Source organism: Carettochelys insculpta, chromosome 14 (genome assembly GCF_033958435.1).
Source record: "Carettochelys insculpta isolate YL-2023 chromosome 14, ASM3395843v1, whole genome shotgun sequence".
Classification (NCBI taxonomy): domain Eukaryota; kingdom Metazoa; phylum Chordata; order Testudines; family Carettochelyidae; genus Carettochelys; species Carettochelys insculpta.
The window spans coordinates 20,318,272-20,332,604 of NC_134150.1; the positions used below are offsets into that span (position 1 = coordinate 20,318,272).

Consider the following 14,333-nt stretch of genomic DNA (forward strand, 5'->3'; position numbering starts at 1 on the left):
TAAGAATAGGTTGTTGGTATTTAATAATACATTGCAGTGGTTTGAGTTGGGGGCTGTAGGTAATGACCAGTGGTGTTCTGTTCTTAGCTTTTTTGGGCCTATCTTGGAGTATCTTATTGTAGGGTAATATATCACCAGGAGCTGATAAACAAACCTTTTTCTGATTAGTTTCCATGTCATTTATCTACTTTGCACAAATTAACTATTGTCCTTGACATCCAGAGGTGAAACACTCAAAATTCCCAGTACTTGCAGACTAATAGTATTTCCATGTATGCAGTCCTTCGCCATTCTGCACTCTACTAACTGCTAGCTGCAATTGTGGATTGAGCATTTGCATGCATGCATACCACACAGCCCCTTCTTTCATCCCACTAAGGCTATGGTTATGTTAGCAAGTTTTGTCAAAAAAACTGGTGGAGCATGCACACACAAAATGTGTTTTGTCAAGATACTGTCGACAAATCCTTGCACTTTCACAAGCAGCATTCTGCCTCAAAGATTTGAGGTAGAATGCTGCTCTCAACAGATTCTGTTGACAAAAAGACTGTGTGGCAGATCTGGCGGGTAGGGAGGCCTTCTCTTGATAGGTAGGGCATCCAGAACAATGGGCAGCCCTGTCTGCTGTACTTCAAGGTGCTTGTTTTGTTGAAAGAGCAGCCAGACAGTCAAACCGTTCTGTCAAGAGAGCAGAGTGCTCTCCTGATCGGCTTTTGTGTGTAGCCGCATTCTATCAGCAGAAGTTTTGTCAGGAAATCTCTTCTGGCAATGACTTCTGTTAACAGAGTGCTGTTGTGTAACTGTAGCCATAGGATTCAGTTGTGGGAGAGAGAACGGACACATTTATGCGTCTATCTTTTTATGCGGCAATTTATTTCGGCCACCTCCATCCAGAATAAAGCAACTTTGTACTTTAGTTTAGGATGGAGTGAAGAGAATATTCTATCCAATCTGAAAGGTAGGGTAAGTTTAATAGGAAGGATATATTTAACTGAATTGGTGCTGTATGTACCTAAAATCAGTGCTTTTTTTGTGCCAGTACTTGCTGGTACTGAGTGGAGTTGGCTCAGTACTGGCACCTCTTCTTTTTACAAAAAAGACACTGGTTAAAACTATGTAGTTGATGCCAATCAAAGAATTGTATGCCAGCCATTAGAACCTGAAGTTTACATCTGCTCCCTTTGAATAATCCTACTGGCACCATGTCAGACTCAGTATTGACTCAAAGGATAGACTGCCAACTGCTTAATGTATTATCGTTTTTCCCCTCACCTGCATCTTGCTGGCCTATCACCCAAATTCTGATCTTCTCCAGCCCTGGGTTGTTGTAGCTCAGCGAAGTGGCAATAAAACGTGTGATTTTTTTTTTTTTTTTTTTTTTTTTTCAAATCATGAAATGATAGCGGTCAAGTATAATGTTACTGGTTTCCAGTGCCTGCTTCCAAAGATGGACAGGAAAAAAGAGGCACGAGGCAGAAGATGTCACTTACCAAGACAAAAGGCATCCCGCAAGGCCAACTATCTCACAGGCATGTTGGCACACTGACGTGAAAGAAACCTGCCCTACAGTTGCCGGATTCCCAGATTTGTACTGACTAAAGAGAGAGGAAAGCTCTTTATCTAGTCTATTTTTAAAAGCACTAAACATTTAACTGCAATTTATGGTGACAGTTCTTTGATACATTTTAGCCGTGTCTACACGTGCACGCTACTTTGAAGTAGCGGCACTAACTTCGAAATAGCGCCCATCACGGCTACACGTGTTGGGCGCTATTTCGATGTTAACATCGACGTTAGGCAGTGAGACGTCGAAGCCGCTAACCCCATGAGAGGATGGGAATAGCGCCCTACTTCAAAGTTGAACGTCAACGTAGGGCATGTGTCGACGATCCGCGTCCCGCAACATCAAAATAGCGGGGTCCGCCATGGCGGCCATCAGCTGAGGGGTTGAGAGACGCTCTCTCTCCAGCCCCTGCGGGGCTCTATGGTCACTGTGTGCAGCAGCCCTTAGCCCAGGGCTTCTGGCTGCTGCTGCTGCAGCTGGGGATCCATGCTGCATGCACAGGGTCTGCAACCAGTTGTTGCCTCTGTGGATCTTGTGTTGTTTAGTGCAACTGTGTCTGGGAGGGACCCTTTAAGGGAGCGGCTTGTCGAGTCTGCCCTGTGACCCTGTCTGCAGCTGTGCCTGGCACCCTTATTTTGATGTGTGCTACTTTGGCGTGTAGATGTTCCCTCGCAGCGCCTATTTCGATGTGGTGCTGCACAACGTCAATGTTGAACGTCGACGTTGCCAGCCCTGGAGGACGTGTAGACGTTATTCATCAAAATAGCCTATTTCGATGTCGCTACATCGAAATAAGCTACTTTGATGTAGGCTTCACGTGTAGACGTAGCTATTGTGAGGTAAATTAAAAGTCAATTTTTAATGGGCCTCTAAAATATGATCACATGAATGTGCATGTTTATGTAAGAATTACTTACTGTTAACTCTCTGCTGAAGAAATTTGAATGCTCCTCTGACTATACTGATTTGCATGCCAGCACCATTTTGCCCACACATATTTAGTCACAATGTGCAAGTTCAGATTGAACCTCTGATGCCGGATTACAGATGTTGGTAGGTGAGAGAGTTCCAGACAAGAAAGGTTCAGTCTGTGTATTGAAAATTCAGGCCCAGATTTAAGTACCTAGAAACTAGAAGCAGAATTCTGTTAGCTCTTTGTAGTTTGATAACTATGAAGTGTAGATTACTTTGTACTGTGCAACATTTCCAAGCAATAATTCACTCCTGAGAATGCATCCAAATTCCATATGAGAAATGCCTTGCTTTTGCCCTGGAAGGAAAATGGCAAGCTTGGTTGTCAAATATTGCTAGCACTGATCCCAGCAGTCAAAACTGATCATTACAGTGAGGTGAACTGTAGTGTTCTTTGCTATATTTGGGAGAGTGAATTTTGTTGTGAACAGATACCATGTCTCTCAAAGGGAGTCACTTTAACCGGTATGTGAATCAGCATGCTTGGAAAACTTGATATTTTCTGGTCCTTCTGTTAAAACTTCAAGGCTATTAAAATAATTATTTAGGTAATAACTTAAAGAACAGATTAAGAAAATGTGCATATTTTGCATCTCCTGTGAAACTTCAGAAAGATTGACTTGAATGTTTTGTTTTAAACATTTATGTCTAAATTGTAGCATGTCTGAATAAAAATAATTGTACTAATTATTTTTGGCAATATGGAATGAATAGATCTCTAAAATATAATCCTTTCCCCTTTCTGCTTAAAATTCTTTGAAACATACACATGCAAATGGAAGAGATTATGTTATCATGACTGCATTGGCTGCACTTCCTAAAATATAAAAGGATATGCGCAAGTGATGATTCATATCCTGTTATACAAATCCTATAGAATTTTTTTGAGGAGAAGTGGAGATGGGAAGTGACAACACAAATGTCTGTGCAAGAATATGTTCAAATTATCCCGCAGGATTGTACATAATATTGTCTCTGTAGCCCCAAGGGTAGTAACGAGCAGATACTGACTTCTTTGGAGGTGAATGTTCTCCCATATTGACTGTGTGGCCATGTGTCCTCAAGTAACTTCAAATTTGATGCTCAGTAAAATAGGAGGAATGAGTTTTGGTTTTTATGACTTTTTTATACAAGGTGGTGATTGCTTTCTCAGGCAAGTTCCAGGAATGGAAGGATGTTTGGGGTCAGGGTTACATTGTTTCATGTTTCTAGTTTTAAAAAAAAAAAATGTTCCTTCCTCTTTTTTTTTTCCTGAATGCTCAGACTCCCCTCACAGGGGTAGAGTAGAAGTTTGCCTGCACAAAGCAGATGATCTGTCACAGGCTTCTCATCCTTGTGTGTGATTGGTGGATACGGGGAGAAACTTGGCTGGAGTGCAAATGGAAACTACGTTCTTTTAGGGAGTGGAGCCATTCGTCACCAACTTAGGGAAGGGCAGATGCTGCTGTATGCTAGTTCTGGCTGAATTTAAGTTCTTATAAAATCTGATCATGCCTTACTCTTTTGGATGTCCTTTTTGCCACAATACTGGAATATAACAAAGATCAGTCCCTGTAACTATCTGAGAAGTGTGTGGCTAATGTGCTGTGGTTGGAGGATTTCTAACTTTCCTCAGTTTAAAAATCTCTTCTTCTTTTTGCCCTGATAAATGATTGTTTCTTTATCCTTTTATCTTTTCAAAGTATACAATGTTGCGAGGCCAACACTTAAAGCCTATATGCATCAATAGGCAGCCTGATTTTTTGATATGTGGTAAGGACCTGTTGTACCACCTCCTCCTTTATCTACCCCAAATAAAACTCATATTTGCATTTAGAAATTGGAGTTAGCAGGTGAAGAATGGTTAACGTTAACTTTGAGTAAGAAATTTTATTTTTTGTGCAGTTGGTGGAAGGCACGTGGTTGGTAACAGACTTCACTGGACCCTAGGCTATGGGGCTTTGCTCTGGGCCTCTCAGAAGGAGTGGGGCTCAGGTAAGCCATCCTTCTGCATTGCCCAGACCATGCTGTGTCTCCCTAGCTTTAGCCTGCCCTCAGTGCTGCCTAGAATGTCTACGGCAAATTAAAGAGCCTAGGACTCAGCTGCTGTTCCTGTTGAAGTGGCAGCAGCAGGGCCCAGAACCCTGGGCCAACTGCCTTTGTTCCCCTGTCAGGGGCCCTGATCGAAACCACTGACTGGCTTATTTTGTGCTTAATTGTCAGCCTACAAGTGTTTTCTATAACTGCCAACCTCTGCTGCCCCATTTCTTCCCACAATATGTTTAACCCTCTTGCTTTTCACTCTCTCTTAAGCTCTCTGTGGTGGGAACTCTTCTAATGCAACAGGATCTTGAACTTCTCTGGGACTTAAATGACTCATTTTACACATGCAGCATTGAAAGCTTGGGGCGGGGTGTGTGTGTGCGCGTGCGTGCGTGCGCGCGCGCGTTAAACGGGTGTCTGAGAGATAGCAGTAAAACTAAAGCCAGATCCTGACATGTTTTATAGCTTGCTCATGTTATATCTGACTCCCAAAGCACGAGGGGTTTAAGTAAATGACTTTCTTCTGGGCCTGTATTTAATTTCTTGTACCACAGCCAGGTTGCAATTTTAATGGCTCAGTTAGCGAATGTAAAGTATTTGTTTGCTTGTATAATGTTTACCTTTGTAGACTGACCATAAACATCTCTTTCTACATGTTCAATATCCGAAACTGAATCTACGTTAGTTGTCATTGGAGGGGAAAAAAGCATGTGGGGGGTCTAGTAGATGTACTAAGTTTCTTGGTATAGCGCTCTTGGCAATTCCAGTATGAGTTTGAAAACTGATCATTCTGCACGTACTCTATCATCTGTGGCCTTGTTGCATGGTAATTCCCAGAAACAGGAGTTTTAAAAGTGATTATTTCTAACTCTGTCTGTGGAGTAAAATCATGTATTTCTCTCCCAAACGCATGTACAATTAATACACAGAAAACGCAGGTATGTAAAGAACAATGCCACAAAATTGTTTTCTATAAATCGGATTGGTATTGGTGAATGGTCAGAATTGTTCATAATTGTCAGGCGTGACCAGCGAACTAGGATCACACTTACTACATCTAGGCATAAGTGATTTATGCCTTGATCTAGCAATGACCTGTGTTGGCAGAGACACATTAATTGCAACTGGGTTCTATGTGTCTGCCTACTCATTGTTCATTATGGGTTCAGTATTACAGTGTGTAAGAAGTCAATTCAATGAGAGGTTTATATGAGTGATAAAAGTGCTTTTGTTCCTATTCCAAAGAGAAAATTAATACCCCATAGCTGAAGTGGAGGATATACAGTACATAATAAAATTCAAGAGGCTTGCAGTAATGATAAATTACCAAAACTGCATTCAAATACTTACTGAACTATTAAAATAGAAATAAATTGGATAGCCAGTTAAGAAAATCTCATAATCTGTTTCTTGGTTATACCAGGTTCCGTGCCCTGATCTATCAAATTGTTCTCAGTCTTTTTTCTTGGCAATGAGATTAATCTTAAATGCAGACATGAATTTTTTGTGTGGCCATCTTCTCATTTAATCTGCATAAGGGGCAGAGGAAAACAATGAAGCAGCATTTAAACCAGAGATTACCTCTTATCCAGAATAAATCTGCATCTTGGATGTAATTCAAGATGTGCATAAAAACTTTTTTTATTATAATGAAATCAGTCTGTTTTCATAGAGCAATCTATTCTTAGAAGAGACTTTTGTTTTCTACAGGAGATGAAGCTTTCCAGGGAAACGTCCAGAAATGTGGGAAACACTGGAAGGACTTTGCCAAAGGAATTCTGGTGAGTAAAGTAAAACAGGTGCTGAGCTACCTGAGGCCACACACTGACAAGCATTCAGGGGTAGCAAAACCTGAGCCCATGATCTAAATCCTGACCATAGCTTGCCTGGATCTGGACCCTGAGGCTCAGGCTCCCCTCCCTAGCACCTAGCCTGCAGCTGGGTGGGGAGTGGGATGCCTGGGCTTTGCAAGGGGCAGGGGAACAGGAAGTGACTTTACACAGCACCACTTGGCACGCGCTGCTGTTTCCCGAGCTTGGGGAAGGGGAAGAGGGGTAGCAACAGAAGTGCTGCCCCAGTGGTTTCATCCCACTGCTCTGATTGGCTGAGAGTCTGCCCAATCAGAACAGTGGAGGATGGTACTTGGGGGAAGTGTGGGTAGGGCATGGAGCCATGTGCATCCAGGCGTGCAGCCCAAGTAAGCTGCACCCTCATTGCCCAGCCACTGCATCCCTTGACTGCTCCTGCATTCCCACCCAGACCCTCTCCTTCCCTCATCCCACCTCCTAGATCCTCCATTCTGACCAGAACCCCACTCCCACCCTCTTCCTGCACCCTGACTCCTCATTCCCACCCTGCTGCTACCCTCAGCCCCTTCACTCCCACCCTGACTTGTCTTCCAGATCCCACACCCTAAACCTTCCTGTACTCTTCCTCCCACTAAGGCCCTGCACCACCAGCCCACTCCTGTCGCACCCCCCTTCTGCCCAGACCCCACATGCCAAGTTCACTTTCTGGCAACTCACACACTGAACCGCTCAATTTTGGCACCACCCCAGAGCTTGTAGGGGCTCACAAAATGTATTAGCCCTGGACCTCTAGCCTCTGGGGCTGCTGTGTGAAGGGAATGAGGGGAGTGTCCCTTTTTTTCAGCTGGGGACCCTGCCAGTGAGGTTTTTTTATTCTCACTTGCGTGGCCCCTGACTGATTTGTCTATGGGTCAGTGTCCCCCCGCAACCCCCCAAAATGGTTCCTTACCTAGCAATGAATACCTACAGGGATAAGCGAATGGGACTGTTTGAATCCAAAACATTTACTACCTATGTTTAGGGCAAACAGAAACCTGTTGGGAAGTCTCCTTCTACATGCAAATACTATGTTGTGTGATGCTGGTAGGACATTTGTGCTTTCCTGGTATCCCTATGAACAATCCACTCAAGTTCTAAGGTCAGTTTTCTCCAAAGCTGGAATCAGTATGGAGGCTTTGGGGCAAATGTGAACTTTGGTCACTCCAACAGAGAAATCAGCCAGTCGATCACGGGGGCTCAGTGATGAGTTCCACGGACAGCTTTGTCTTTCCCTTCCAGTCAGAGGAAAGTTATGGGAGTGATGGGCCTGTAAATTAATAAGAGGAAATTTCCAAAGGAAGGAAACAGACCTTTAAGATGTGTGGGAAGGTGTTCCTCCTTCCCCCTGAAACGTCGCTTGCTATTGTCTGTAATAAAGGACTAGAGGTGGGGAGAGGAGAAGTGCTTGCTGCACTAACAAAATGGCAAGATTACCTGCAGTTGGGCTGAAAATAGTGGTGCTGCATGGGAGTGACCAACTTTTATCTATTGCTGGCAGTGGGTGAATCACTGTTTTTAGAGGTCAAACTAGCAATTTCTCTTTGCTGCTTTTGATATTTCACTCCCCTTAAAAAGTGAGACTTGACTCTGTTTGCTTGGGAAGTGTATTAGCTGCTGCTGAAATGGGCGTTTACCTGTAGATTCATTTCACTTCTATCCAGTTGTGGTGAGAAATTTCCCTGAAGAGTTCCCATTTCCAGCCCATCATGGAGTAGTAGGAGATCATGAATTACTGGTAGTGAATGTCACATGATGGCCTGGACACACAAAGATATGCAGTGGATGCAGTTCTGATTCTGCACTTAGAGAAGAGAGGGTTGGGGAAGGAAACAGACTCAAACTCAATCTTAAACCAGGAAGCTAGTGCAGAAAGCAGTGTGGTGCTCCCTACATACATGGGAGAACCTATCATTCATGCACAGGGCCTTTTGGTTTTCACGTTTAATTTCAAGTTTGGTTGTGACCTAAAGGTCTTGGGCCTCGTCTGTCTGAAAACCTCCTTTCTCCCTGTACCATAGGAAGAGGCAGTTGCCCTAGGGTTGTCCTGGAGTCTGGAACTTGATCCTGAATCTATTGACATTTTAGCGTTAGGCTGTGATGCAAATAGAATGAGGGAGGTGTCTTGCTGCTTTATTTTACTGTCTGGATAAATTAATTTGAAGGTCAGGATGTCATTGTGCATTGTGATTTGAATTTATCAGGGCATGCAGAGTAGAATAGACGGGAATCTAAACAAACCATAACATACATACACACACTCATGGCAGTGATTAAAACACAACCACTTTCTTGGTTGGGAAGTGGATGTGAGGGTTTCCTTTGCTCTTTTATCTCTGTGGAAGAAATAGAGAAGTGCACAGATGAGCAAGTATAGGATGAAAAATTAAAATGAGGTCTTTGATGCTCACTGTGACGGTCTCCCCTCAGAACACTGCTAAAATAATTGGAGTCACAGATGGTAATGGCTCAGCTTGTTGATGGCACTCATGCAATAGATGGTACATCTGAAAACTGAACCAAATGCTCTAATTATCAGCTAATATACCAAGCTGAAGTAGGAGATCACCCTCTGAATCACTTCACTTCTGTTTATTTGTACTCTATATCTGACTTCACCTCTTAACCCCCATCGTACCCAATGCCTGCCCTATGAAGCCCTGGGATATATGAAATGTCAGCCCTAAGACACGTAGGGTATGTGTACACTGCATGCTGAGCTCACGCTCTGACTCAGGTTTGTCTCCAGGACCTTGTTCTGTCCACACACACAAGCCAGACTTAGGTCAACAAGCACATAGGAACCAGGATCCAAAGACATTGGTAGAGGAGTGGATCAAAGTCAAGTCCTGCTATGACTCAAGTCTAAGCCTTGTCATGTAGCAGTGTGGATGTAGGTCAAACAGCAGGCCAGAGTCAGAAGGTCTGTGTAGTGCAGTGTGGACATGTTGCTGTGAAACCCAGGTCCAGCAATAGTAATTGTTACAATGCAATGTGGCCGTTCAGCCAGGGAACAGGAAACATTAAGTCCACAAGAATGGTACCCAAGTTCCTAATGTAATGTAGGGATGCCCCTACAGGTTTCTTCTAACGTGGATAAGTCCTCAGGAAGCTGGTTAGCTTAACCTTTCAGCAAAACATTCTGTAAGAGTAAACCATGTGCTTTCTAGTAATTCAGGGTTGTAACCAGATGGGAAGAGCCACCAGAACAGCTATGTTCACATTCTATCAATACATTTCTTCCCGTTTTGCAGAACCAGGAAACATCTATGTATCTGAATGTGGAAAAGTAGTGAAGTGAACATTTCCTTAGTTCACAAAAGGATGGATACAGGTATGGTAACATATTTTTGGTGGGGAATTTCTTAATACTTAACAATGGGGTTTGTTCCACATCCAAAATAAGTGGGAATTGTGGAAAAAGAGACCTTAGGTGGGGGGGGGAGGGAGAGAGAGAGAAGAAATCATGCCATCTTGATTTGAAGTGTGATCTATAGACCTGCTATTTTTGCTCTCCTTTTTAAACACCTACCCCTCCTAATCTTTCTTACAAGTAATTGTGTGCAATGCAGCTAAAGGCTGTTGTCCAGCAAAACACTTAAGCACACGTATAACTTTAACCTTCCAAGTAGTCCCATTGACTACAAAGTAACTAGTCACATCCTTAAACTGACAAACTCGCTCAAGTGCTTTCCTGGATTGGGGCCAAAGAGGGAAATTTTCTTTGTGTGACTTCATGACCAAAGCTGTGACCCTAAGGAAATGCGTTACTCTCTCTTTGGAAATTATTGCAATGTACTTACATGAACCTCTTTGTATTTCCAATATAAAGATCCTGTTTGTAGCTCAAGGAAATAAAGTACATTTTGAATTCAGTTAATAGCAGTGTGTGTGGCAAAAGAGTTATAATCCAAAGTGAGGAGAGAATAATATGGTATCAGACCAATTGACTCATTGACTGTAACAAAGCCCCCATGAACGGCCTGTTATGGAGGTAGCAGGGAGGAACCCAGCTTTCTGGGAGCAATAGGCAGGGAATAATCAACTGCTTTTCCCACACTAAACTCCTGACATTCCTTCTAGAGCTCTTACTCTGAACCTAGCTCAGGTTTTAGTCTTTTCTCAGCTTCCAGTTAGTAGGCGTCTGGCAAATTTAAAGCCACCCCAGGAAATCCCCTCTGGCTGTGGGGAGGGACAAAGCCTCTGACATCCAGGAAGGCTATATATGTGTAGGGTCTCTGCTACTGTATCCTTTTGTCCATTTTTTTTAAAGGAAAGGACATCCTCCTCAAGAGAGAGGCCCATCTCTTTATCTGGTATCTTTAAAGAACTTTCTTGAGTAAGAGTCAGCTTCACAATTCCTTGTTTGGCTTCTCAACAACAGCATTAAAAACCATTAGGAGTCAATAGAATTTTCAGCTTTGCAAAGTTATGAGCAATAGTTGTTGTCATAACCAAAGGGTCTAGAAAACATGTTAAATTTCCAAGTCCTGTGGAGATGGACACCTCTCTAGAGAGAGCATTGACTTAGCCATGGGAAAGTAGATTATTGAGATTTCTTGTATGGTTTTGGCTGCAATAAATTAAGTGGAAGAAACAAGTTTTGTATTTTTCCTCACTGTTGTAATTTGTGAGTGATCCCTTCTGATTTCTCTCCACATATTTTTATGGATTTTTTTCTTACATTCTCTGTGATGCTGGCAGGCTAGGTGCCAGCTCTTGCAAGGTCTGTATGGGTCAACTAGACATTGACAGATACATAGCAGGCATCTGTCTGGCTCTTTAGTGAGTTAATATTCATGATAAACCAAGTATTTTGATTTATGGAATCTTCACCAACAAGAAGAAGGAAGATCACCTGTGTGACAAGACAGATGGGAGTACGTAAGGGGACTATTGGTGACTCCAGATTAATGCCTGTGAAGTTAGAACTTGGTGCAGCTGGTTGGTGCAATCTCATTTTAGAACTCTGAACCAGTCTTGGGTTTGTGCCATTCATTTTAACAAAGTGCCTTGAGGCTGGTATTCCTATTCTCCCATCACTGTAGGGAGCTTCACAACCCTATCCTAGAAATCTCTTTATTTCTAATGGAAATAGAATACTGAGGCTGCATAAATTATAGTAAATAGACTTTTTTTAACAAAGTAATTGTTAAATATCTATGTTCAGATGTTTTTGGATTACAGGATGAACTTTTTCTTGTCTGACATCCTCACGACCTGATGGGTGCCAGATGAAAGAATTTGCTGAGTGACAGGAGATCAGTATTTTCGAGCATATTACCACTACTTCCACTGCTTACTGGGCTCTTAGAAGACATTTAGGAGTAAATTACAACTAAATAACAGCACAGAACACTGAAAGCCAGAACTGGTGGCTGTAATCTAACTTTATGGAACCACAGGAAACTTGGCCACACACAAGTGGTTGTCTGGCTAACTAAAATTATGCCAATTATGGAATTTACTGGATGAGAGAGTTCCAGATTAGAGAGGTTCAACCTGTAGTATGTTTATGAAAGCACAGTGGATTTTGTGTTTGAATGTGATTTTTCTCTTTCTGAAAATCTGTTCTTAATTTCACCAGCCGAATTCTTTTAGTTGTAGCCCTTTTCATTAGGGTGCATGGTGTGTGGGAAGGTCAAGATACATGCCTTTGATTTTGGTGGGGATGTTCAGAGCAGTTACAAATGCCATGAGGCAGATAGTTTGTTTGTTTGCCCAATTATGTGTTGCTCTTTGAAAAATGATTTCTGGTTCTATGGATCACAGAGATTGTACAATTACCATTTTAATCAATCCAACTCAAGATTCATTGGGCTCTGCTGTGCAGAGCACATGATCACAGTTCAATAAATCTGGTTCTTGTGTAGATCCTGAGTATGGGAGCCTCTAGAGATTACAGGCAAATGATAGCCATATTTGCATGGAATCAGACCTATAGCAGAGGGTGATATTGTTCAGATATCTAATGCAGAATTTTATAGCTTGATCTTGAATGAAGAGGAATAACATATATCTTTATTCAATGCTTATCATTTTTCCTTGTTTAGTTTGGAATAGGGAGCAAGAAGCCAGCTTGAGCTTCTCTTGATCAGTATCCTGCTTCAGACAATGCTCAGTACTAGAGCTTCAGGGTGGCAGTTATATCTTTTCTGGATGGCCACACCAGCACTCAGCTTACAGGAAACACTGGTAGCCAGATTGGCCTCTTCTCACTTAAGTTGAGTTCTATGACACTGACTCTGGATGTCGTGCTTCAGTAGAGGGTTCCGAAATAGAGACATTCTGAAGATCTTAGATATTTCTGAGAGAAGAGGGGTGCTAGTCTGTCTTTAAAACTTTAGCTCCAGCCACTTCTTGTTTTATACACAAATAATCTGCTGCCTCCCTTTTTAGGAATATCTGTGTTTTTGTTCATGCTGTGCTGTAGGTATAGAGTTTTATGAAGCATTTGGATCCTTCAGGCTGTTTGGTGCTATGAATGTAATGCTATTTTCAAAACCCTTCAATGTCTCAATTACAGTGTCCTGGTCAGAAATGCAGCTGTGCTGCTGTGAATATGTTTCCTTAGCACATGGAGGTAACAGTAGATAATGCATGCTTATAAAAATTATGTTGCCCTTCTGGAAAATAAGAAACCATTAGACTGTAAAGAAATATACCCAATGTTAATATCTAGTAATATTCCCCTCTGCAATTTGCTATTTCCTGTTGCTCACTGATGTTGCTTTACTCTGCTCATATTTGGCCTGCTTACTCATCCCTCTAGAAGTGGCCTAGGGAAATACTGCTTAGAATTGAAAAAAGCAAACTCGTTACATGAGAGTGCTATTTGGGCAGAAATTTCAGCCACTCAAAAGGATTTTTAAGATGCTTGTAGACACATAGGTGAGATATTAAAGATCTGCAGTCATAACTAATATTCTGCTCTGTACAGAATTCTGACTTTCATTTTGTTTTTCTTAAAAGGTAGGATAACTCATCTATCCACAGGATAAAATTTTCATAAGTGTTCAAGTCCCATAAAATAATCCTGTGCAGATATGAAAGAATCATGGTCCAGAACATTGTGAACAAAGTACTGTTGGCCAATCATTTCGTGATTCTAACTGACTGACACAGAAGTCACCTAGCTTCTGATTCTTTGGAAAAAATGGCGATAACATACTTTCTTCCCCGTACAGCTGGGAAGATTAGCTACTTTTCTTCAACTGTACTTTTCATTTTACAGGTTAACTATCAGTGCCAGTGAAGTCAAACTATACCTTTGTCAAAAAGCACAGAAGCCCCAGTTCAGGCAAGCACATACTAAATCCATCCCTGTTCAGGAGCATCTCCAATGAGAATTAAATATATGCTTAAATACTATCCAAACTGCAACCCGATCAATTTTTATTTGCTCCTTCCCAGGCAAATATAATTAATGGTCCTTGCTTTCGGTTTAGAACATTTGAAGCATGACTAACTTTTTCCAGCTTGTGACATGGTTGGGAAAAGCATGCACCCAACTTCCATGTGGAGCATGTGAGTAATTCCCTTATTTGTTCTTCCTACCTGTTCCCACAGGCCCGTCCACTGGTTTGTGGCTGGATGACACACTATAAAAGTCAGTAAACTTTCCCTGATCTGTGAGGTCCACTGGCCAAAGTCAGTAAACCTGTCCTAATCTGCAGGGCAGTGTTGCCCAATGGCTAGAGTCAGTAAGTTCTCCCCAGTCCATCGAGCCATATGACTTCCTGGTTAGAGAAAGGCGACTGAGGGCTTTACGTGCCCCTGAGCATGGGGATCTAGGCCCTCCCTCTCCAATGGACCTGAGCTCAGGGCCCTGATAGTGGCTGCAGATCCACCTACTATGTCATCAGGGAAAATCTCCAACCTAAATATGATCTTGCACTGTCCAGTTAGCTGTGACTTTCCTCAGGGCTACT

General features: G+C 42.3%; 1 long non-coding RNA gene across 2 annotated transcripts in view; it reads left to right on the top strand.

The window, feature by feature from the left end:
* The window catches only part of LOC142020874 (uncharacterized), a 607,189-nt gene that overhangs the window by 305,763 nt on the left and 287,093 nt on the right, over positions 1-14,333 (top strand). For both annotated transcript variants that reach the window (XR_012647533.1, XR_012647532.1), the window contains 2 exons: positions 6,269-6,339; positions 9,657-9,736. This is a non-coding gene — a long non-coding RNA (uncharacterized LOC142020874). The remainder of the gene's footprint in view (positions 1-6,268; positions 6,340-9,656; positions 9,737-14,333) is intronic.